Source organism: Saimiri boliviensis, chromosome 5 (genome assembly GCF_048565385.1).
Source record: "Saimiri boliviensis isolate mSaiBol1 chromosome 5, mSaiBol1.pri, whole genome shotgun sequence".
NCBI classification, from domain to species: Eukaryota; Metazoa; Chordata; class Mammalia; order Primates; family Cebidae; genus Saimiri; species Saimiri boliviensis.
Window position 1 is genome coordinate 74,133,042 of NC_133453.1, and position 21,957 is coordinate 74,154,998.

Genomic DNA, 21,957 nt, shown 5'->3' on the forward strand with positions numbered 1-21,957 from the left:
TTAAGGCAACCAGCCCATTCTAATTTAAATCCAGTCAAACACAAGGAAGTATTGGAATAATTTATAAAATCACCGACCTGTTCAAATAGCTGTAGTCTTAGTCCTTGCACTCTTTATTCATTAGGATCCAAAATAAATTATCATTTTATAATATGTGTCAGCATCACCGAAGACACAGTTCTTCCTGGTTCAGAGGAATCTTCTTAAATTTCCCAGCCCTGTGTTTTATTGCTTGTACCATATGCTTTATTGTTCAGCGACAAGAGCTTCACTCTGCACAAAGACTCATTACCTACTGCTTGCTGCACGGCATCAGCCTCACTGAGGCTGCCTATATGTGATCACATGGAGTTTTGCCTGAGAGAGCCAGGCGTGCCACTGACTTCACTGTGTCTATGGTTATTTTTATCAGCTGAGGTCTACTAGGAGGAAGGAATAACAGATAAGGAAGCTGCTCTAAGTCATTAATGCAGCACAACTTATGGAAATCCCTTCACAAGATTTTTTTTTTATTATTATAGAAAATGTTTGAGCAAGCCTCAAAAGAAGTTAACTAGATTTTATTTTAATAAGCGGCTGAATAATAATTTAAGGAAGGAGAACTTGCAAAAAGCCATTTCCTATCTCATACTTTCTGAAAGTACTTTTGTACAAATGTTATTAAAGAGCTTTGCGCTACTGAATGATTTGGCAATATGTTTTAACCTTTAGATTGCTGGCATTTCTTTTTCTTGTGTGTGTTTTTTTTTTTTAAATAAAAAGATTATTGCTGTTTCCTTCAAAATGTCCTCAAATAAAATCTCAGTCACTAAAAGATACTATATTTGAATAAAAATAGATATCCTAATTAATTTTGATAAAGTAGATGAGAGGGTGAATCATTTTTGTTGATGTATATAAATGAAGTAGATGATTAATTTATCTTTTCAAAAGATGACACATTCCTAGAACAGCTGACTTAAAGGAACAATGCAGATTTCAATATAAGTTCTAAAGGACATATGTTTATATTTATTTTAAAAATTGCAGTAACTTATTTTAGAGAGCTTACCTTAATAAAGCATATGATTTACCTTATCTGATTTTAGTGTTAACATGTAGTTTCAGGGAAAACTATTTAACATTTATAGGAATTTTTTAATGCATAAATATTACATTAATATATATACACATATGTGTGTGTATGTGTCTATGGTCAGATTATCTTTCTAAAAATATTTTTAAATATCTAAAATTATTCCTCAAAAACTAAAAATTGTGGATTTCCAAATAAAGAACTATTTAGCTATTGAAACTTATTTTTTAAAAAATCAATTCCTTAACTGTTTAATGACTGTCTAAATTAAAATGGTATTTGAAAGCTTGTTGCTTTTAAGTCTCAGTGAAAATCTTATGACAAATGCATGCAAAGTGCAACAAAGAGCACAGAAGGAAAAGTCAGAAGCACCATAAATGCAGATGAAAAAATAAATTTTCTAAATAGTTAGATATACAGTAATTTAATGGCACTTATAAATAATTCAGTAATTAAAAAGTGAATATACATATATATGTATATATTTTTGCTTAAGCCTTCTATTAATAAGAAATTCTTTGGGGGAAAAATATTATAACTCAAAATTTTTTGTGTGTCAATTGAAATTTTAAAAAATAATTTAAAACCAGAATAGGCAAGTATGGTTAAGTAGCTTAGCTTTTAAATACAATGAGTTAATAGCTTTCTTTATAATATTATTTGTAGGGTTAGCATTAATCTAGAATATTTATAATTTAAATAAGTATCTTTTGATGGGTTTTTCTTCACATTGAAAGAAATATTCAGATATGTTTTAGATAACATCATTTTAATGCATTTATCCCAAAATGTTCATGTCATTTTTAGCACAGCATTAGAGCTATGCTAAAGCTGCAAAACCTTAGGGCATTAAAAGAAAAAGGAAAATATAGTGTTTCTGGCTTATACTTCTGGGTTCTTAAGATATGTATATCCTAGTTAATATATGTGATGATGTCACTCATGCTTATGTACAAGGACGTAAACAAAAGGCAGCCATTTTTTTCTTACTGCATCACTTCAAAAAACAGTGAAATAAAATGGTTGCCCAATGGAAGGAAAGAATCAGCAGAAAACTAAGTTACTTGCAAGTTTTTAGGGAGTGGGAGTGGGGGAACAAGGATTGTGAAATTTGAAAAAAAATCCACATATATGTGAAATTTATGTGTATATATGCAAAGGAATAATTTAACAATAAGAAATAATTATAACTAAATACAAGAAATATGAAAATAGCTAGCAATGAAAACAAATCGCCAATAAAACAGTGACTTTCCAATGGGAAGTCTATAGTGTATGGTATTAAATATAAGAACCTGATAATTAATTCATGTTGAAAAAGGTATTTAAAAGTGGACATAAGAACTAGAAAGAGAAAGAATCATGGAATGGTAATAATCTCTCCAGGTCTGCTATTGTCATAAATGACCTTGGTGAGTTTTTCCAGAATCTTATGCCTTAGTTTTCAAGTCTGGAAACCAGGAACAGAAAAGTCTTTGGAAAGTATGTCCTGGAAACCTATAGCAATAATTTGTACTTTAGTTCCTTAAATTGGCTTTAACCAAGTATTGTCAATTAGTATTGATAAAATTGAAAGATATGATATATAATCTAACAATTGCTTAAAGGAATTTTTAAATGAATTATTCTAACAACACAGATAGATAAAATAAGTAGATAGGCCTTTTGAATATAAGCGGTAATTTTTTTTTCCCTAATACATGCAGAATAAATAGAATTAAATTTGGGAAGTAGTATAATTTGAAATCTCATAAAATTGCCTCAGGATAAAAACAAATTACAAAATATGCCCATCCTTCTAATCAAAACTCTGTAACCAATGAGATGGCAAGAGGATAGTCACCAAGATTCTAAAATTACACAAGGTACAATGGTGGCTCTGCTTATAAAACGATTTTATGGGCCAAGAGTTTTTTTAAAATATGAAATTAACAAAGAAAAAAAAAGATCATAGCTGTGAGAAGCAAATTCCATCCAAGATTTAAAGAATGTTTTAATTTACTCTGCCACATTAAAAGCTGTGAATTGGGAAAAAAATAAAAGTCAGTTCTTTCAGTTGACTTTTTATTAGCTTGCTTTTTCTCCAAATAGGCCTCATAGAATTATTTACTCCCTTTTCGTACAAAATAACCAGAGCTTATCAGAAGTAATCCAAAATGTTTGCTATCCAGTTCTTGCAGTAATTTAGACATGAACGTATGCTAACTGGACGATGTCTTGAACATTCTATGCATGAAGAAAGATTTACTAACACTATCACCTGTGTTTCCTAGAACCATATTAACTGGTACATACACAAGTTGGTACTGTTGGATTCACCCTTGATGACGCTGGATTTTCTTGCTATATTTTCTTCTCCTTCACAACACATTCAGAGAAGTTAATCAATTGGCTACGTCAAACTCAAAATTCAGGACTAATTCAATTCAATTTAACAGACATTTATTGAGAAGATTCCATATACCAGGTTTTGAGACAGTTGCTAGGGATATAAAAATGAAATATGAAATATACACTGTTCTCAAGGAGATCATAGTCTCCTTAGCTTAAAAAAAAAATGTGCTGAGCATGTTATGTGAAAGTGTCAATGGGACTTTTCCAAAAGTTTGAATATTTTATTACGTGAATATGTATTTCATGCATAATGAATAAATTTCTTTATTTTCAATATATCTGCTAAAATCAGAAAAATCCTTTGTGTAATTAAAAATAATTTATCAAATGTCAAATTGTAATTTAGCCTTTTACTTTTGGATATTATAGTCTAGAAGAGATAAAACTTCTCTTCATAAAAATTATTTTAAATCAAATTTTTAAAAATGGCTACATATTTTTGCTATTCTTTCCAGCAAGAAGTAGAATCTAATTTCCTCCACCTTTATTCTTAGCTGGTCTGAGTGATTTGCTTAACCAGTAGAGACTACAGAAGTGATGTTCTGGAAATTCCCAGTCTAGGTCCTAGGAAACCCTGTGGCTTCCACTTGAGCCTCTTGAAACACTCTGTCCAAGAACTCCTAGCTGCCATGTAAAAGGATTCATTACCCTGAGGCTTTCATGGTGGAGAAGACACAGATAGGCGCTCTGGGAGAAAAGGGAGTTCCTAGTTGTAAGTGGCCCTTTGGGAAAAGCCCAGAAACAAAGGCAAGAGCTTTACTAACTACAATAAGAGGGTCTTTGAGGAGACTTGGGTGACAGAAGATTTAGGCATGTATTGGGACTTTGAGGGAGGATGTCTAGGGCTCTCTCAGAGCCCTGTGAAGCTGGAGGTGAGAAGATGTTTGCAACATGCAGGACATTGTAAAGTCACCAGGGGATAAGATAAGCGCTATGGGCAAAGTAATGAGTAAAGAAGACAATTTTGGCAGTTGAGGAAGAACCTGGAGGAGCACTGGGGCAGCAGCAGGGATCTCATGAAGAATCAGCAAGAAACAATGGGGGCATGAACGAAAGGCAGGACTAAAGAAGGAGAAGAAAAGAAGGTATCAGAAAGAATGATGAAATATTTGAAATTGTTTAGATAAACTGGTCTCCGATCTTACTGGTAGCCTTAAAAGTCAATGGTTCAATGATTCAACTGCCAATTATATCTTGAAGAGCATTAATTAAACTAGTTTTGTTACACAGATTCAGTAATTTCACAGGCATTTTTATTCATATTTGCCTCGGTTAACTTTCCAGCATTGCAAAAAATTATTTGTATCAAATATAGTTAATGTTATGTTTGGAAAACTGAGAGTAACTGTAAAACAACAGGACCACCCTTAAATAATGTATATAGTGGACTGTGTTGTATTTTTTCTTGTGTCTGATTTCTAATTTAGGAAAAAAATGTGCAGAAAAGACAAATATGTTTTAGCTATGCAAGGATAAGAAACAGATAACTTTGGATAATGCAGACTAAGACTTAAAACACACACACACACACACACACACACACACACACACACACCCCACCACCACCACCGCCACTACCACCACCACCACCACCACCACCACCATTACTTATTGAAGTAAACAAGCTTACTGGAGTTTTATCCTTTTGATTTTTCATTCTATTTGGATATTAGACTACCAAAGCAGCAGATGTTAACTTAAGTGGCCAGTGAATGGCCACTCAGAATGTTGCAAGTTAAGTGGTAGGGGTAGCTCTATAATTGATGCTACTGCATCTACAATATGTACATAAATCATTTGAACATGGCTGTAAGAATTCTTTATACAAAGTGGCACAGAGACGAAAGTATCCAGATTTTCCCCACCCTTAAGTCTCTATCAATACAAAGACATTAGAAAACAGCATTTATTGAGAGAAAAGAATAAATGAAGCAGACCACCTCTTTGAGAACACAAAAGATACATTTATTTCTTAGCACCATAAATGCTAACTGTAATGATTTGATCTGATGTCTAACCTGTGACAAAATAAAATATGGAGTAAAACAGTATATGCCAAAGTCAAATATGAACTGAGCAGGTTTTTTAAAAAATAATAAGACTGATGGTCCTATTATTGGTTGCACTGTAAGTAAAAGGGTTATGACACTGCCTTTGGAGTCAAGGCATAAGAAAAAGAGTTTCCTACATTTTATTTCACCAATACAAGTCCACAAATACTTGGTTAATAAAATGAGATTACTTTTATTTGTATCATAGAGACATACAGAAACAACTTTGGCATATTATTCATTTGGATTCATTCATCATTTACACATTAATTCATACATTTATCCATTTTACATTCACTGAGTTCTGTACTTTCAGAACCAGTTCATTGTTCTGACATGTTAGAGAGCTGGCAGTCTGCAAGCTAAGTGGCTCTCCGTCTAGAGGCAGGGAAAGATAGAAAGAGATGTTACAGCATAATGAAAGGAGTTCTATAATTGAAGAATATGTAAGAATATACAGCCTAGGCAATGCGGTAAGACCCCATCTCCACAGAAAATTTTAAAAAAATAGTTGGATATGGTAGTGTGCACAATGCTATCTAAAAATAGCTAATAGTTATCAAGAATTTACAATATCCAAAGGGCTCTGAATGTATTAATTAACTCATATAACTGTCACAACAAGCCTATGAGGTAGCTACTTTTACTATCTCCATTTTATAGATGAAATCACTGAGGCATCACATGATAGAGACAGTAATCCAACTCAGGTAGTATGGTTTTAACCCAGTATGGCACTACCGTGACATCTTAACTAAGGTAGTCATGGTGGGCTTTGCAGAAGAGGTGACATGGGAACTAAATCTTGAGGAATGAGTAGGAGTTCTTTTGTGGAAAATAAGGGTATTCTAGGCAGAAGGGCTAGAATGTACACACATATTGAGGCATGACTAATGTATGTGTGAAGGAAACTAAAAATCACTCTGAAAATGCTAAGATTTTTTTTTAATCTCCATAGGATTGTGCATTTGTAATGCTAGGATGTTTGAAACGCATCTTAGAGTCTGTCTGTAGTCACTCAGGGTATTTGACTGGTTTGATTACAACTGAGTTTTATTAAATAACTCAGGAGAATTTTAAAAGAGTGAATTTGATAGAGGGTTTGGAAGAACGGAGATTCATAGATTTTGTCTATGAACCCAGATAGACAATTCTGTCTGTCACAGTTAACTTTTAAAAGCACAGAATTTCTCTCAGTGGCCTGATTAATGGTTAAGAAAAAACAAAAAGTGGTTACTTTTTTTACAGTAAAACTCCAAATCTTGAGTACCATCAATTGAACTTAATTGTAATGTTCATGTAAGAAGACGATATAAAAGTATTCTGTGCAGATTAAAATCATGCTCCTGATCAGGAAATCCACCTCCATGCTTCCTATTAATCATACAACATGAATAAATACAAGAAATAAATTAGATTTCTCCTTTAGGCAAATGTTTTAATGAGCTAATTCCATGGCTTGCTATTAATGCTAGTGGCTGGCTTCTTTGATATGAGGCATGCATTTTATTTCTTGTTCATATAGTCAGCTTCCTATTTAGTATTCATTATTCATGTCTATTTTTATCAAAGAGCACTATTACATGAAACTATGATCCAAACATATTTGGCTCTGTTTTTTTATTTATGGAAGGAAGGAAATTATGCAGCCTTCTTACACTGGGGTATGCTTGTTATATACACATATTGTTATAGTACATATGTGTTCCTTCATATTAGAAGGTAGTGGTATTTAATTCTCATGATCTTGCTGAAGGACAGATACTCTTTTCACACCTTCATTAGTTTAGAACATCAACATTTCATTCAAGAAAAGCAATTAGCCTTGTAAACAAATTAGTAAAAATAAGCTAGTTTGATAGCAGTCTCAATAAACTCTACTTAGATATTCTAAGAATGTGCTATGTGTTATTACGAAATACCACTTTGTGTTATTACGAAAAGAGAGAGGTGTAGACACATTTTATTGGAATATTAGGACCCCCGACAATTTTAGCTGACATCCATGGACACTACAGCAACTGCTACTCTTTGTAGGCCATAGCATGATTCAGATCTTTGCCTCTTTAATTTCTGATGATTATCTATGGAACATGCAATTATGATAGCTTAGACAAAATTTGGGCATTATACTGCTACTGTTTCTCAGTCACTAACAGTGAGGCGCTTTAATGTCGTCCCTCTGTATTTGTTACATCATATTTGTACAATATTTCTTTGCCCTGGGAAGCCTGTGGTTACATCCTACATCACTCCAGTTTACCATATTCTATGGCCACTGTGGTACCAGGTAGCAACAAAAAGAATGCAGCTTTTAAACACAGACAATTTTTAAGAAACTACGTTTATAATAATTAAAGCTTTAAATCACTCAAGTATATTTAATATATATTCATATATAGTAGAATATATATTCATATATAGTAGAATATATATTCATATATAGAATATATATATATTTACTATATGATTTATATATATAGTAGGATATCTATCATGATTAAAATCAGTCATGATTTTGTAAAAACAATAAGAATGTTTACAAAATAAAAATTAGTGAAAAAATTGACCAGAAATACAGACAAATATGATAACAACTAATAGGTACAGAAGAAGACTAGAGAGAAATATAAAAATTTAAGGGATTGTGTTCTAGTATAAAACAATATGCACACTGTGATCTCAGTTTTTGAAATACACATAAGCATAAAATCGGAGAAATATAATCAAAATGATAAAATTTCTTAGAATTACATAATGCATCATTTTAATTTCTACTTTGGCTTTTTCTATGTTTTTCATCTTTCTGTTAATACAATGCCAAATTTAATATTAGAATTGTTATTGTATTGGAATTAGTTATATAAAAAGTTATTTTAATAAGAATAAAAGCATTTTTTTAAAAAAAGGAACACTTTCTTTTTTTTTTTTTTTTTTTTTTTTTTTTTTGAGACGGAGTTTCGCTCTTGTTACCCAGGCTGGAGTGCAATGGCGTGATCTCGGCTCACTGCAACCTCCGCCCCCTGGGTTCAGGCAATTCTCCTGCCTCAGCCTCCTGAGTAGCTGGGATTACAGGCACGTGCCACCATGCCCAGCTAATTTTTTGTATTTTTAGTAGAGACGGGGTTTCACCATGTTGACCGGGATGGTCTCGATCTCTTGACCTCGTGATCCACCCGCCTCGGCCTCCCAAAGTACTGGGATTACAGGCGTGAGCCACCGTGCCCGGCCTAAGAAGGAACACTTTCTAAGTAATTGCAACTGCTGCTATGTTTAAGCTTTTAGATATCAAGGAAATTGACCTTTGCTTCCACTCTCCACCCTTAGGCTGAATTTGAAATTTGATGCCATACTAGGATTCCTAAACACTTGATTGCTTTGCTTGATGAACAGATTTCTTTGAACATTTTCTTTAAGAAATCACACACTATGCTGCTCTTCTAAATTTGTTTCCCAGGTACTGCAGAGGCGTTCACGTAACTGTTTCCATTCTTTCCCTAGGTGACAATAGACCAAAAAGGGTGATTAGAGGTGGCACATTAAGGTGTCAGGGAGTGACACCACAGACCCAGCTGCCAAACCATACCCGATGATAAATTAGTTTACTTGCCTGGGGAAGTGGGGGAGATTTTATTTTCATGAAAAATGACAAGGGGCACTACAGGGATGTGCTACTTGTTTTGTTGGAGGAAGATGTTCAGAATCCAGAAAAATTTGTAGCTGGGCATTATATAGTTTCACATGAAATTTAACAGCAGAAACACCAGAGAAGGTCTGTGGCATAAACATCTAATTGCAACAATATCAATGTCTTTATACTATGTCTCCGTTACACTCAGAGGGCGCCTGAAAGACAAAGGTCGAGCAGTTGAACTTGTGCTTTCTTGCTAGCCCAGAGAGACCCGGTGCTAAAGTTTTCTGAACCTAAGCATACTTTTTTTTATTCTTTTTATTTTTTTTTTTAATTTTTATTTATTTATTTATTTATTTTTTGAGACGGAGTTTCGCTCTTGTTACCCAGGCTGGAGTGCAATGGCGCGATCTCGGCTCACCGCAACCTCCGCCTCCTGGGTTCAGGCAATTCTCTTGCCTCAGCCTCCTGAGTAGCTGGGATTACAGGCATGCGCCACCATGCCCAGCTAATTTTTTGTATTTTTAGTAGAGACGGGGTTTCACCATGTTGACCAGGATGGTCTCGATCTCTCGACCTCATAATCCACCCACCTCGGCCTCCCATAGTGCTGGGATTACAAGCTTGAGCCACGGCGCCCGGCCTTTAAGCATACTACCACTGAGTTTTGTTATGGGTATTAATTGTGATAAAAGAAAAATTTCAGCCAAATTAAATTTTAAAAAGTTTAATTGAGCAGCCCCTAGGATCACAACAGATTCGCAGACTCATGTCACATGGTGGGAAAAGATATATAGACAAAAAAAAAAAAAAAAAAAAAAAGGGAAATGAGGTACAGAAATCAGCGGTGAGGTATAGAAACAGTTCGGTTGGTTACAGGTTGACGTTTACCTTATTTAAATGCAATTTGAATACTTAGCAGTCTATGAGTGATTGAAGTTTGGCCACTGGGTTGTTGGCCAAGACTCAGTTATCATTACAGGTGCGTGCTCCTAAGTTAGTTTTTCAATTTTGTCTATTAAGTTAGGTTAGAATCCATCCACTCCTCCACAAGGACTCAAGTATGGAAGTATGGAGTCCTTCTCGGGCCAAATTTAGTTTGCTTTAACGATTGTGTATTTAAAAAGAACCAGTCATTACATAGTGTTTCCCAGGCAACAATTTGAGAGGTAGCTTTTAATCTGTATTGGCCAGTAAGTTTTTGGCTATAAATAGGGGATTCTGATACAGAAGCACATTTTCACTCTATAGCACAATAGTAATGTTAATACCATCCGCTGACTTAACACACTCTCTTCTCTCCTTCATCAGGTTAACTCTCCCACCCTCTTGAAGGCTCAGCTCTAAAGGGCCCTCTCTTTAGAGCCTCTTCCCATATCATTTTACGTGGAGTGAAAAAACTTGTCCCTTTAGTTCTCTTTCATATCTCTTTATTACTCTGCTATAAATTTTATAACACTATGCCTTATTAATATGTTTGGATTTCTAGAAATATATTAATAAACTGCAATCTCAAGAACAAAAGCCCTGTCTTATTCATATTTATATTCTTAGAGTCCACCACAAACCTTTGCCGTGAGAAATGCTCAACACTATTTAACAAGTTTTTTTTGTGAAAGTGCTTTTAGAATATAGACATACAGTAGACACAAGCATTGAGATAGCTGTCTTTAGAATGTGCTGCTAAGATTCAAATCACTCAGAGGAAAGAATTATTATTTAACACCGACTTTCAGTTTGTGTTTTTCTAGCTTGTCTAAATGAAACAGATGAAAAGCTAGAGATAGTGCATACACTTTTTCTCCCCCAACAACAGGGTTATGAGAATTGGATCAGACAAAATGTCTTGCAATTTTTCCCCAGTTGCAGCTGTTCCACAGCTGGTAACACATTTTCAGCCTTGTTAAAAATTTACCCTACTGATAAAACTTCTTGGGCCCTTCTCTCAAGCACCAATCATCGTTATCATTCCCGTTGTCAACGACTTTTCTCCTTTCCCTCCTTTTCTTTCAAATGTAGGAGAGACGTGCTTCAGCCTGTCTCCTTGTCTGTCCAAGACCAGTTCTGTGATTTTGCACACAGTTATCTAATGTGATCTCTTTGGAGTCACAGGTAGATTTCTTTTAAAAAAGGGGCACTTGTACATCAGGGGGTGTTCAGGCTTTCCTAATGGCTGTTTGTGAACATTTTTACATTTGGATCCACACATCAGCAAATATATAATACTATTTCTGTCAACAAAAGCTTTCTGTCAACTCATGGCGTGTGTTAAATAAAAAAAAACTAAGTTAGAATAAAATGTTCATGTGTTAATATTACATAGAGAATAATTTTTCATTCAGAATTAATTCATTCAGTATATCCATTCAGAATTAATTTCACTGGACTTTATTAGTATTTAACATAAAAAGTACTTATTGAGACATTGATTAATAATGAGAAGCCCTCCCTGCCCATCCCAGCTAAACCTACAACAGACCAGAAAGAAAAGAGTTTACAAAACAAATTCCTTACTGGCTTTTTTTGTCTATCACAACTGTCTATTCTTTCTTTTTAAGGCAGAAGACACTGTGGAGCAGCAAATATTAAAATTTGTTTTGTTGTTGAGAATTTCCTAGAACAAAAGAAATTACAATCTGGCCTATACTGCAACAATTTTGTAAGCATTTGCATTACATTCACTGAAGAGAGAGTAAATGTAATATTGTAATATTTGCAGAGAGAATACCACCCAAATGAACAGTCCATTTTGGGTTCAGTGAATAAATTGCCAACATTGAAATGACTTTTTCTAGAATATCAAGAAACCAGAACAAACAGAGGAATCATTACTGAATTGAAAAAGTAAAAAATTACTTTTGAAGAAGAGAAAAAAAAAAAATCAACCATTCTCCCTTTTGGAGCCCAGTATGGTCTTTTGGGGGTTTTCTGTATCTGAACTTGAATGTATGCAACTTTTGATGAACTTGAATTTTCTCCCTATAAGTTTTAGACATTTGCTTTCATCTGTCAGTAGACATGAAATGTAGGAGGACCCCATACTTGTTACTTTATACAGTTTTACTGACAACAAATGTAAGTCATAAAGATTTCAAGTGGCCACTTTCCTAGTTTAGACTAATGCTGTTTTCAACTTGAGTATTTTGACGTTTATTATTTAACTGCAAAAAATTTTAAATTGTATTCAAAGGCAGAATTTGACAAGGGCTAGTACTTATTAACGAATTTAAGGAATTAAGGTATTTCCTTTTGTATATAAGACAGGTAGTATTTAAAGGTATGTTTTCTGTCCCTAAACACACTATGCAAAAGTGGACAGCTATAACTAAATATAAAAGTAATAGCATTTTTTGCTTCTCAAACGTAAGCTCCAGTGAGCCAATTCATATCGTGAATACTAGAGAAACAAACAGTTTAAAGCGATTAAATACATACTACTGAAAGATTAGATCTGCAAGCCAAGTACATAAACGGAGAAAGTCTGGTTTACCATAAGGATCTGCATTTCATATCTGATTGAGCAGTTAACAAAATTATTCATAGATATTTTGAGCTTTGCTTTTAGATAGTACACCTGATAACTGCATTGCTTTGCTTTCTACCTAAACCAGAATGATTTTAATAACTCGAGGTCCATTTGGTAGCAAATGCTACAAAACTACAGTTATGCTTCCTGTGGTTTAGGTGGACACCATCAGAGTAGATATGACGGCTGTAGGGAATAGACTCACTCAGTGGGAACCAGATGGCTTAAGGGCAGAGAGAAAAGATAGTGTAAAGCTTGGGTTAGCTACAGAGTATCATGACAAAAGAGGATGCAGGAAAAGAGATAGATGAATAAGGATTGTTCATGATAGTTATAAAAGTTGTGGTTGAGGTGGTTGCTAGCAAAAGGTAGTAACTACCCAATTCTCTTCCTACACAGGTTAGCAACATGGATAATTTTCAAAATGGCTTTACAGAAGTCACTGAGCAATTTCTTCTGCCTCTAGGGATGGCTACATCTATACCATTGACATTGATATTCCATTCAATAAACACTTTGAGGAAAGAAGTCCATCATTCCACCATATAACAAGAGGAAAATTTACAGGTGAAATAATAACACTGTGAGCTCCCTAAGGAAAGCAACAGAATCTAATTGTAATCTGTCCTTACAAAATGATCTGTTAGTTTAAGAAAAATTTTACATTCAGAGTAATATCATAATATGGGACAAATAGAGTAGAAAGATACTTAATGTGCACACTTAATACGTTTCATATTTGATTTGTTTTTATAGATCTTTTGTTTTAATTGTATTATTTTACATTCTAAAATGTCAAAGCTAAATGGTGACAATAGAGCCTGATTTTCCTCATTAGGACCACTATTAGTTTTATTACACATCCTTTTTCTTTACTTGTGAATGACTCTGGGACTCCTTCCATATAGTCTATTAATAAATTATTTTTGTTTATTTTTTTAAAATGTCAGTTTCCCAGCATTTATCTTGGCATAGTGTATCTAAAGCTTTTTCAGTTAGAAAGCGAAAAATTAAGATAGTAAAAAGCATGTTCAACTGAAGACTATATCCAATTTCACTTAGCCTTTATCTATGAGGAGTATTATACTATGTGGAACAAGTGATCTTAAAGGGAACACTTTCAGCAGCAGAGGTCAATAGTTGAGAGACTGTATTATTTATATTTCTCACCTTCTCCGACCAAACTCTGTCTTTTTCCAGTACCAGAGAGATTTATTAACAAAAGTGGCAAAGTACCAAAGAACCAAAATTTTGAATATAATGAACACAGACAAAAGAAATAAAAACACCTATATTCCAATTTCCATATGATTAACAGGCAAAGTAATTTGCCTTTTTTCCTTCTTTGCACTTCTCTTTCTGTCTTTGTCTCTTTCTCTCTTTTTCAGTAGTCTCTGACACATCACCTTATTGAAGCCTATGTTGTGCTGTCGTCTATGCTGTACTACAGACGATTTAGATGAGTATGTAGGTTTGGTTAGCTGGGAACTACGCCACTGTCATCAGTCTCATTAGAGTATTCCTTTCAGCAATCTATGCCTATTAGAAGATTAATAATGAGAATGATCATGGCAAGATGAATGTCATTATAGGTCATTACTTAAACAGCTCCCTTTAAAGATGCAAAGATTTATTGAGGGGAACTAAAGAACATTAGACAACTAAGTGCTGGCAGAATTCATTTTCCCATTCAGAATGAGGTGAGTAATAGGTAAAATCATTGACACTTCCACATGCTTGCTGTTTATTTTTTTAAAATTTGCTTAATTATTTTGGCTACATAGTAAACACGTGATTTGGCTAATCACAATAAATCTGTGTATATTCATCTAAATGTGTCTTTGTGTGTGTTTTACAAACTCTTTTATTATCTTTTTTATTTTTGAGACGGAATCTCCCTCAGCTGCCCAGGCTGGAGTGTAGTAGCACGATCTCAGCTCACTGCAACCTCTGCCCACCCAGGGTTCAAGCAATTCTCCTGCCTTAGCCTCCCGAGTGGCTGGGACTATAGGCACGCACCACCATGCCCAGCTAATTTTTGTTTGTTTGTTTGTTTGTTCGTTTTGTTTTAGTAGAGATGGGATTTGACCATGTTGGCTAGGATGGTCTCAATCTCTCGACCTTGTGATCTGCCCACCTTGGTCTCCCAGAGTGCTGGGATTATAAGTTTGAGCTACTGCACTTGGCCAACTTTTTTATTATCTTACCTGGCTATTTTTCCATTTTTTAATGGTGGAATGATGGATTTCTTTCCTACAAATGTTTTAAAAATGGAAATAGCAATTTAAATGGTACAGAGATGGTCCTCCTAGAGGCAGAGAAAATTGCTCAGTAACTTCTTTGAAAATATACATGCCATGATAAAAGGTAAACCTCAAGCTGGTCATGCAGACTTCTCTTGTGCTTTCAGATAACCCTTCACTGGCAATTATACATGTCAGTTCCTTTCAGGTCCAGACTGGCAATCCATTTGTATGAGCAGGTATAAGACATGAGCGACTGTGACAGTGGCAGTGAATGAGTAGTGTATACTCAAGGACATTAATATTCAGACTCTTAAAATCCACCATGCTGGCCAAATAAAATAACCAAGTGTTGCCATATTCTCTAATCTACAATAGTTTTTTTTCCCCCTTAATTTTTCAACTCTCCCTGTGGTCCTGATTTTCTTTTCACGTTGCTAGTGGCTTTTTAAAAAATCTGCATGAATGCCTTATCTTTGTATAGTATTTATTCTCAAAATTTCTTTAGTAACTTGTAGAACTATTCAGGCTGAAGAAAGGGAAAAATGGCCAATATTAATAAGAATATTAACTCTCTCTAACAATATTGACTCCATTTAGCCAAGTGAAAATTAACTAAGAAACCGGATTCCATTTTCTTCACACCTCTAAACATAACATCAAACTTTAATAAATGCAGGCTACATAGTAAGGGAATTAAATGCAAGCCCCAAGGGCAGAGGTTTCTAGGAATGTGCTTATAATAGAGTTTCACCTGGGATTCAATTAAATATTTAGTGAGAATGGCTGAAAGGAAGGCGCTGTGCTGAAAGCTGTGGGGGAGGCAGAGATGAATACGACACAGTTTTTGTCCTCTAGAATGTCATGATCAATGGCAGCCAACACATTTAACTTAGAGTGTGGGGTGTATATGGTTGTGGGGGGAGCTCCCTCCTCTTTCTCCTTCAGCACCAACAAACTGGTCTATATTTGCACAGCCCTGTCACCCTTTCCCCCAGTTTTACAAGATGAAGTATCCTTTTATTCTTTTTAAGGCCGATTTTTCCATATGCACCTTTGATTCCATTTTCTCCCTCTCTCTAACTCCATCTCCCTCTTTCTTCTCAGATATGACACTATAAATCAGGGGTCAACAAGTTTATTCTGTAATAAGCCACGCAGTAAATATTTTAGGCTTTTGCAAAACATATGCTTGCTATCACAGCTACTCAACTGTTGTTTCAATGTGTAAGCAGCTGTAGATAAGATATAAATATATAAATATATATAAATGAATGTGTCTGTGTTCCTATAAAACTTTATATGTAGGCATTAAAATTTGAATTTAATAAAATTTTCATGTTTCACGAAGTGTTCTTTTCTTTCTTTTCTCATTCATTTTAAAATGTAGAACCACTCTTTGAAGGCCATATACAAACAGATAGTGGGCCAAATTTGTACCACAGGCCATGGTTTGCTGACCCTTGCTATACAAGATTGCCACTTTTGCCACACTTCCTTTTCTACTTGCCCTCAGTCTAAAATCACACTGAGGAGAATATTACAAATAGTTAGCAATGACTGTGCTTTCTAGCCATGACTCTGGTTTCTAGGCAATCCAAATAGATAAGTTAGTCAATTCGAGCTGGCACCAGCCATAAACAACTATTGGGTAATTTCAGTGTGTTTGGGCTATCAGTTCAGATCACATCTTCTCGTTTTATTCAAAAGTCAAAACAAGAAAAGCTCTTCTTGCATTGCTATATTGATATTGTCCCCCCCTTATGTCCAATAATTTTGAGAACTAATTTAATTTCTCATCTCCTCTCTCATTTAGATACAATGAATCTGCTCCCACCAGTCTTTTAAAACTGACCTTTTCAATACAGATTTTCTTTCTTATTTTTCTCAGACCTTTGGAAATGTTCTATTTTTGTCACTCCCATTAAATTCTCCTAGTTTTCTTCCACCTCTCTGACTTTTGATTCTTGGTTGCCATGGCAGGTCCCTCTTCATCCAACCCTGTCTCCTGCAACTAGTCCCACTTGCAGGTCCCCAGAGTTCTTGACCCACTGCTTTCTGCTCCCTTTCTGCTTACCTTGGCTATCTAATTCATTCTCAGGGTTCGAGTTTTATTTTTTTTGTAGATGACCTCCATATCTACATGTCTAACCTTGATAACTGTTTAGATCTTCAAACCTGTTTCACCACTTGGATTTGCCTCAGGAATCTCAAAGTCAGTGTGTCAAACAGTGAACCTATAGTCATTGCCATCAAATATCCCTCTCCTCTTGCAACCCATTTCTTAGTCCAGTAACACTATCCCAGTTGCTGAATCCAAGAAACCTGGAATCACCCTCAATGCTTTCCTTCCCTGCCCCTAATCTGATTTATTTAGTTACTAATCATTGCTGACTTTTCCTCCAAATGGTTCTCAGTTCTGTACCTTCGGCAGCATCCCTGCTACTTCTGTCTTCCCCTAATGGCACCAGTCTAACCACTGGTCTCCCTTTTCACAGCACTACCAGATAGGCAATCTAAAACACAAACCTAAACCAAGAACTCCCCTGCTAAACTCCTGAGGGACACACTATCAAGATAACAGGCATGGCACCAAACCCCTCCACCATTTAGACTCCACTTCCTGTCTCAGTCTTATCTTTGATTATATCCTATGTCACTTTTTATTCCCCAATAATAGAAACTGGACATAAAATGCAACCGTATGCATCCATGACATTGCACATGCTATTTCTGTTACCTAAAATAGCTCCTCTTTTCTTCATCTGACTAATGCCTACTCACATATTAAGATTCAGCCTCTGAATTTATAAAACTGGGATAAGGGCCTTCTGTCATCGTTTTCATTTTATTTGCCCAGTTGTATTGAAAGTGGTCCTTCTCGCCTATGTAACCATCTCAGTATGGTACGTTAGTCATCGACTCCCCAGCTCCTAGTCCAGTATCTGGTAAACAGGCCTAAATGAAGAGGCTGAATGACTTGGCAAACCATTTAGAGGTATCTAGGGGAAAACGGTGAGAAAAGATGCCGCAGGGGTCATATTGCCCTCATTCCATTCTCAGTGCCACAGCTTACTTGCTCTATGGTTTTGGGCTTTGTACTTTTGAAGCCAGTTTCCTCATTTGTAAAATGAAAACTCAATTCATTCATGAAAAAATATCTATTGAGCATATGCTATTTATATTACAGATATTATTCTAGGCACACACAAAAAGTCTTATCCTCAAGGAGCTTTCATTCTGGTGGAAGAAAAAAGGGACCAAGCAAATAGGCAGGCAAAAAGAAACTAAACATACAGTATATTAGGTAGTGGTAAGTGTGTTGGGGTAGGAAGTAGAGTCTTATATTGCAGGATGTGGTAAGCAAATTCTTTCTGCTTAGGGAAGGGTGCATTGAGAAGCAATATTTGAACAAAGAGCTGAAAGAGGTGAGGAGGTAAGCTGAGAGAATATCTGGGGTAAAGAGAATTCTAGAAAGAAGAAACAGCAAATGCAAAGGATCTGAGATGTTCAACAACAAGGATGCCAGAGTGTTGCAGATGAGTGAGCAAGTGAGGCAGCGAGGAGCTGAAGTCAGATGTAGTTAATATGCTTGGCAGGAAGTGAGAAGAGCAGCAGACAGTGTTACAACTTGCAGCCTATGGTAAGAACTCTGACTTTGACTCTGAGTGAAATAAAGAGTCAGTGGAGGGTCCTGAGCAGAGGAATAAATGATCTGCACAAGGTTTAAGATGACTCTGGCTGCTTGAAAGGAGAGCAAGGTGGAATCAGGGGCCTCATTAGGAGGCTCTTCCAAACTTCCAGATAATAAAAGATGGTGGCATGGATCGCATGGTATAAAAAAATGATTTATTCTGAATATCTTTTGGAGTAAAGCCAAAATAATTTTCTACATGGTGGGTGAGGAGAAAATGAGTACACAATCTTGAGTCCAAGGATTCTCACCTGTGTGATCACAATAATGATATTAGCAGTTGGTTCTGAGAAAGTCTGCAAAGGTTTTCAGAGTGATGGGTAAGAACGAGAATTCAGGTTAGTTCAAATTAACTTGAGATATCTATTACATATTCAAGTGGAGACTTCAAATAGGTAGTTCTGTCTATCTCTCTCTATATATAAAACTTGAAGTTTGTGGAAGGATTTCAAGCTTAAGATGAAAGTTTTCCAGTGAACAGATAATATTTAAAGCCTAGACAGAAAAAGGAGGCAGTCTAAAGACTAAGTCTTTTGTGCTCCAATGTTTAGTAATTGAGGAAACGAAGAAGAACCAGCACAGGAAACTAAGAGGCAGAAAATTTGATAGGAGAAAAAACAAGAATGTATGTGGTTTCCTGGCAGCAAAGAGAGTCTTACAAAATGAGGAGTAGGTGGGATTGTATAGCATGCATGAGGGAGCGATCAACTCTCTACAGCTACTGATGGGTCAAGTAAGCGGAAGGCTGAAAATTTACAATTAGAAGTAGAAATGCAAAAGACACTGTGATCTTCACAAACAGTTTTGAAGACATTGTGAGGCCAATGCCTGATCAGAGGATAAACAGCTCTTTCAAGGAGTTTTGTTAAGCAGATGGGGAAGAAATGGGGCAGTAGATGGAAGGTGACGTGGGGCAAAAGAGACTTTTCATTTTTAAATTAAAAAAAAAGCCAGGATATTTATATGCTCTTAGAAATGATATTGATGATGTAGGACAGATTAACTTGAGATATTGATTGGAGATATTGATGATGTAGGACAGTGAGGTATCTGCTGGGAGCAGTGTCTTTGGGTAGGTAACAAGAAATGAGACCTACTCATCACCAGATGAGTACCTGGCTTTGGATAGAAACATAAACATCCATAATGACAAATGGAAGGTAGAAATTTTGTGGGAAAGCCTATAAAAGTTCTGTTCTGCTTATACTTTAACAGTGAAATGGGAAACAAGATCGTAAGCTGATCATAAAGATGAGGGTGGAGAGAAACTGAGGTTTGGTAGTAAGAAAAGAAAGAAATCTGGAGAGGGAGAAAATAAGTAGATCTGGGAAATAAGAATTAGTGGCAACCACCTGCACTAAGTTGAAATTAGTGGTTGTGAATTTAAATGGAAATACCTTAGCACAGATGTACACTTTCTCCAGCCATGTTTGGCTGTATGAAAATAGGTATAGAATGTGGGGTCATACCAGGCATATTCTATAAAACAAGAGATAGGGGCAAAGGGAATTGAAAGTAAACTTAAGGAAGTGATTACAATGATGGCCCATGGAATTTAGGTTATGTTAGAAAGGAGGATGTACTTGGAAGGTGGTGTGATCAATGCAGTGTAGGTCCCGGTGAGGTAGAAGAGCTATAGGATTCTGATTGATGGAAGAAGAGACCTAGAGAGATAGGAGGTAGGGGCTAGACAATATGCTGCTTGAGATTGAGATAATGAAAAGACTACAGTTACTGGTCATAAAAATGTGCATGGTACATACATAGAAATGAAACATAACAGCATTGGAGAACATAATCACAATACTAACACTGGAAGAATCATCTACATGAACATGGATATTACAAATAATTATGAAGGTATGGCCAGGTGCAGTGGCTCATGCCTGTAATTCCAGCATGGTGGAAGGCTGAGACAGGCAGATCACTTGAGGTCAGGAGTTCAAGAACAGCCTGGCCAACATGGTGAAACCCCGTCTCTATTAAAAATCAAAACTTAGCCTGGGCATGGTGGCACACACTGCAGTGTCAGCTACTCAGGAGTTTGAGGCGGAAGGATCGCTAGAACCCAGGAGGCAAAGGTTGCAGTGAGCCAAGATTGCACACTCCAGCCTGGACAGCAGAGTGAGACTCCGTCTCAAAAAAAAAAAAAAAAAAAAGAAAAAGAAAAAAGAAAAAAGAAAAAAAGAAAAAAAGAATTATGAAGGTATGGTATTAGAAAAACAGTGAAAGAAGAGCTAACATTTTCAGGGAAAGAGGGTATCAGAGGGTCTGAGGATGACTGTTTAAGAAGATAATGTTAGTTTGTTCCTTTTAGGTTGGTGAAGGTTAAAGGAGATATAAAGTGATGATCAGATACCTGGTTCATGCTGAACTCAATAAATTTTAACTTTTATTATCTATTGTTTCCACAGCTTACAATCACCTAAGTTGTGTTGCAAAAACCAAATTATACCTCACCTTATATTGATTGACTGAAGGTGAGCTTTGTGTTGAAATGCATAGTTGGTTTTCTATTCAGATTACTGAAAGAGAGAGCTACAGGGTCTCAAGTGAGTGGCTTAAGAGCACCAGAAAATGGAGTCCTGTCTTGAGACTATTTTTTTAATATATAACACACTTAACATTAATTGAGAATTCCATAAGATCATTATTTAGATGTTTGCAGAAAAATTAATGGCTTTCTTCTCTTTTAATTAAATTTCCATTTGAGCCACACTGACCAACATGCTGATAAATGAAAGATGTGGAGAGGGAAAAGTGATCCAAAATTTTGGGTCAGAACACTGGCCTACTCAGCAGCCTGGGTTCCCCATGCTGTGCTGATAATGTTTTTCATAACGTTTTCTTAAGCCAGAAATGTAGGCTGCCTTGATGATTTATCATTGTGCCATAATAATTCATAGGTTAGATTCCTCAATGAAAATAAATATGAATGTTTTTTCACACTTTTCATATTATTGAATTTCTGTATTTCTTTTGCAACTCTTAAAATGCTCTCTGAAGCCCTCCTGCTATATATCTGGCTCACTTGAAAACAGGTTGACATCACAGCCTAAACATGTATGGAGTACTGAGATTTTTTTTTTTTTTTAATAATTCCTATGTTCTTTTTTGCTACAGGAAACAGTGGTAACCCAATGTTTCACGGTATAGCCATGCAGTTTGCAAATCAGCACTTTATTGAATATAATTTATTTTTACTTGTTATCAAGTGCTACAGTTTTAAATTCCTCTGGGAATACAACTTTGTTCTCTCAGCTTTCTATTTTAGCACTGAACAGCTAGAATTAGACAGGAATAGCTATTAGCAAGATCTGCAGGGGCTTTATGAAACTGACTG

General features: G+C 35.6%; 1 protein-coding gene across 3 annotated transcripts in view; it reads right to left on the minus strand.

The window, feature by feature from the left end:
• CSRNP3 (cysteine and serine rich nuclear protein 3) overlaps nucleotides 1–21,957 on the minus strand; it is a 205,810-nt gene that overhangs the window by 103,289 nt on the left and 80,564 nt on the right. Inside the window, exon 1 of one of the 3 annotated variants that reach the window (XM_003921917.3) lies at nucleotides 78–1,071. The exons of the other annotated variants lie outside the window; for them this stretch is intronic. The gene's annotated coding sequence lies outside the window, so the exon portion shown is untranslated. Of the gene's footprint in view, nucleotides 1–77; nucleotides 1,072–21,957 lie in introns of those variants that run through there. 3 annotated transcript variants of the gene reach the window in all.